Source organism: Sorex fumeus, unplaced genomic scaffold, assembly GCF_029834395.1.
Source record: "Sorex fumeus unplaced genomic scaffold, SorFum_2.1 ptg000032l, whole genome shotgun sequence".
Classification (NCBI taxonomy): Eukaryota; Metazoa; Chordata; class Mammalia; order Eulipotyphla; family Soricidae; genus Sorex; species Sorex fumeus.
The window spans coordinates 1,157,022-1,162,003 of record NW_026606089.1 but is presented as its reverse complement, the minus strand read 5'-3'; the positions used below and the strand labels follow the sequence as shown (position 1 = coordinate 1,162,003).

The 4,982-nt window shown below is 36.7% G+C and overlaps 1 pseudogene; it reads left to right on the top strand.

The window, feature by feature from the left end:
* Window positions 1-3,317: 3,317 nt before the first annotated feature.
* Window positions 3,318-3,414, top strand: LOC130025834 (uncharacterized; annotated as a pseudogene).
* Window positions 3,415-4,982: the final 1,568 nt, after the last annotated feature.

Sequence of the window (4,982 nt, the reverse complement as noted above, 5' to 3'; positions counted from 1 at the left end):
ACCGCCCTAGATAAGCACTATTAGCTATTTATGGGAAGCATCATTTCTGAAGCGTGTTTATACTCAAATTGTCAAGAACCATGTACTGTGTTCTAAGAGATAATAAGGAAAAACGCCAGCAATGATGGCTTTCTGATAATATGCTTTTCCTACTGGTACCTTTCTTTTTTGATTTTAAATCTTTGGTTCTCTTCAACATTCTGAACAAACGTTTTCCTCTTCCTTGATAATCGAAGTCCCTATTCTTTCTTTCTTTCTTCCTTTCTTTCTTTCTATACTTTTTCTTTCTTTCTTGCTATTTTTTTCTCCCTCATATTGACTTGGTGTCGATTGGTCAAAGTTTGATGAAAGTGATCCCAAACTTGCTTACCTTACAGGGCTTGCCTCCCTAATGCTCAGCACTCCACACCTTCCACATGCCCCATATTTTCTTATTACCTGGTTTAAATAGAAAACTCAAAGATCAATGATTATTACTTTGTAATATCACTATATTCAAAATACTGAAGTATAAATAAAAGTGGAGAGACCATTACAGAGAACACATGCTAGTATATATTAACAGTTTTTCACAGCATCTACATTTTCTGTTTCTGTAAAAATACTGTCTCTGATTTACTTGTTTTAAGTGAATATCATGTAAAATTCACTATTAAAAGGAAAAAGAAACACAGAGAATCAACCCTCATATATATATATATATATATATATATACATATATATGTGTGTGTGTGTGTATGTGTGTGTGTACTTGAGCTCCTAAGTATGTCTAAAATATAATGTAATCAATGACGAAAAACACTTTGTATGTGAGATAAAGTAAGCCAGTGTCTAAAATCACACAGCAAATATCAAAGTCAAGTTAAAATGAGGCTTATAAAATTCTACTTGAATACTTTCTTTCATTACTACGTTCTGTTTTTACTTGACTGCTAAGTTTAGGGATGATAAATCTAATGACAAGCTTTGAAAGGTATTATTCCTTACCTGACATGGTCAGAGAAGAGGAAATACCGATGAAAGGTAGACGAGAAGAGAAGACTGTACGAGATTACGTCTGAACACTGAAGCGGCTTAAGAACACAAGTGTTTAGTACACACAACTGCTCACTGGTGATTGGTCATTGGTCACTCGTCACTTGCCATGATGATTCAAATTTGTTTACAAACAACTACATGGGACCCCCAAGATTCTACCAGTTGGTGGTTGGTTTGGTGGGAGAATGATGTCATAAAGTAGGCAGGTGAAAGGTAGAGGCTAGCCAATCAGGAGGTCAGAATCCCATTAGAAGACCGGATTGAATAGTGAGTGGGGTAGAATGAAGCAGGCTAGGGAGATGGAATTCTACAAGACGGTTATAACAGTTTCACCTTCTTTCAGACTCTTGTGTTAGAAAAATACTCCCATGATACTCAAGAGCTTACCTATTTCATTAACAAATCAAGAAAATTACTAAATAATTGTTTATATTGCACTGTTTATGAAACAACATTTGTTATTACTAGTATATTTTAGATAACGTTTACAGCACAGCAGATTTGGTCGTTTGCCTTGCAGGAGGCCAACCCTGATTCCGATTTCTCTGCCCGGCAAGCTACCCAGAGTATCTTGACAACAAGTCTCACAATTTGTTGTAAGATGTTACTGGTTCCCGCTCGAGCAAATGGATGAACCGTGGGAGGACAGTGCTACAGTGCTATGATTGAAAAAATTGGTGGTTTCTTTCAATATGACAACACTTACTAGGATAAGTTGTAGATGAATCAGGATGTGTTAAAACGTAAATAAAATGAGAAGAAATAGTAAATGCACAGGTATCTTATTTGTACAAAACAAACAGTTGTTCTCAGTTTAATACTGTAGAAGATAAAGAAAAACATATACTCATTTGTGTCAAAATTTTTCAACCTGAAAGAAAAGGACCAAAATCAATTTAAGTAATCAAAAAACAAGCAAAACCAACAAATAATGGCAATTAATATGATAGGCCAAGGATGAATGTTTTTAATAAATTAGTGCTGTGAAATAAATCAGTATTTAGCTATTATACTTCAATAGTAAAAATAAGCATAAACCATGATCATATAATCTGTATTGAAAGAATTGTAAATGACTGGTAAACACAAGGGCAAGTTACTCGCAGATGCCTACCATGTTCTCTCAGAGTGACAACTGGACAATAATTGTTGTTGTCTTATCAACAAAATCCAGTCTCTGTATCTTGGCCATTGATGGGATTACATGGCTCCAGGGGCAGTTCGTGGTTGTAAAACATAGCTACTAGGAGATGGGGGATCTGGTTGGACGGGGCCCAGTCTTGATCTGAGCAGCCTTGGAGATCTCATCCCCCGGTTGCGCACACCTGGGTTCCTCTGTCAGATTCGTTCATGCATGCGGCTCCTTCAAGCTTGGGGAGAGTGGTATAAAGCGTACCTATGGCTGGTTGCAGAGGTCTTCAGGTGCCGGGGCTCTGCTTGGCACGGTGAGGGAAACTCAACACAGCCCCTCCAAGGGACCCCGGTGAAGAAAGCCAGGTGCGGGGTCAGGAGACTGTCATTTTAGACATATTTGGAATTAATTTTAGATCAAAAAGTACACATCATTCAAACTACGTATGTGCTTAGTAATAAATTACTACACACTTGTTCAATCACCTAAGAAACCCCACTCTGCTCAGAGAACTAGATTTTTAATTATACGTCTGTTTTGCCCGTGTGTCGTGACTGATAATCACTATCATTAGATATGAAACTCACTATACAAAAAAATGCACACAGGCTGCTTTGAGTCATCTGTGTTTGTAAATGTGTATTGGCCATTAAACTTCACTGAGACCCATTTTTCTGTCCTTTATAGGACCCTCATGAGTCTCAAGTTCCGTTCAAGTTGAACTTATAATAATGTGGAATGAAATCATCAATATGCTCCTCACCTCTTCCTTCAGGAGAAAAACCCTACTTACATTCAAGGTGGTCAAAGTGCAGACAACACCATCCACCTTTTCCTATAGATGTGCACGGGACTGAGGTGAGAACAGCAAAAGGCTCTAGTTTAATGGTCTTAATGAAGGTTTCAGGGAAGTGCATTAAACAGGACTCATATAACATCTTCCAAAAGAATTATTTTGTAAAACTGATGCCTTGATTATGGTAAAAGATAATATGGTAAAAACCATATTTTTCTTTCTGGGACATTAAAGTTCTAAATCTATCAAGCTGCTTTGAAATACTTTCCTTGATTAGGTACCACTCTATGCCATAGGGTATGTAAGGACAACACTCAAAGTAATCAGAAGAGAAAAATTAACTCCTACTAGGTTTGGTTACACATATACTAAAATTGAAATGATACAGAGATTATCATGGTCCTTGCACAGAGACGACATGCAAACTTGTAAAGAGTTCCATATTGTTGTAAGAACTAACACGGCTACTTTAAGCTAAGGCAATCCCCACAAGTACAAAAATTCTACATAAAGATAGCACAAATCCCCATAACAACAATCTCTCTCAATGTCAATGGACTAAATGTGCCAATTCAGAGGCACAGAATAGGAAGATGAATTGGAAAACTGAACCCAACATTCTGATGCCTGCAAGAAACACATCTGAGCAATCAAAGCAACCATGGGCTAAAAGTAAAAGGCTGGAAAACAAGTCTTCAAGAAAAGAACACCTCCACAAAGCTGGAGTAGCCATACTAGTATCAGACCACATGGACTTCAGGCTAAAGGTTATAAGAGAGAGTGAATGTCATTTCTTCATGATCATGGGATCTTTACATCAGAAAGAACTCACCCTCCTCAATGTAGATGCTCAATGACAGACCAGCAAAATATTTAAAAACAACTTCTAATAGACTTAAAAAAAACATTGATAGCAAAACAGTACTAGGTGGAGATTTCAACACTACTTTGTCACTTCTCAATAGATCAAACAGACTAAATCTCAGCAAGGAAATATTTTATTTAAGGGAAGTAATGAACAACCGTTGGCTTAGAGAAGAAATCAAAGAGGAAATAAGAAGTTTCCAGAAACAAATGAGAATGAGGACGCGAGCTACCAGAACTTGTGGGACACAGCAAAAGCAGTGTTAAGAGGAAAGATTATAGCTCTGCCAGAATTCATCAGGAAGAAAGAAAGGGCCTACATGAATAAATTAGAGCTCAAAATTTTGGAAAATGACCAACAAAAGGAGTGCAAACTCGGCTGGAGCAAGGAAATAATAAAATTTGTAGTATAAATCAATGAGCTAGAAACCAAAAATACAATCCAGAAGACCAATAAAAGCAAAAGCTGGTTCTTTGAGAAAATAAACAAGATCAATAAACCTCTAGAAGCCTCTCAAAGAAACAGAAAGAATTCTAATAAATCGAATCAGAAATGCAAAGGGGGTTATCCTAATAGAAAGTACAGAAATCCATAGGATCATCAGAGATTATATTGAGAATCTTTGCAGCAGGAAATGAGAGAATCTTGAATAAATTGATAAATTAATGGATTCCAATTACCTCCCAAGGCTGAACCAAGAAGATTTGGAATACTTGAACCTATCACTTCCAAGGAAATTGAAATGATGGTCAAAAGTATCCCCCCAAACAGAATCCCTGGCCCAGATGGATTCAATAGTGAAATATTTCAATCCTTTAAAGAGGAACTGCTGCCAACATTTTTCAAGATTTTCCAGGAAATTGAAGAAAAAAAATGCTCCCAAATAGTTTCTATGAGGCAAAGATCACCCTAATACTCAAAACAGACAGAGACACCACAACAAATGAAAATTACAGACCTATTTCCTTGATGAATACAGATACACAGATTCTCAAGAAAATACCAGCAAAGAGAATCCAGAAACTCAACAAAAGATCACACACTATGACCAAGTACGTTTATCTTGGGATGCAAGGATGGCTTAACATTCTCTAGTCAATCAACAGAATACACCATCTCAATAAAATAAAGATAAAAGTCATATCATCATA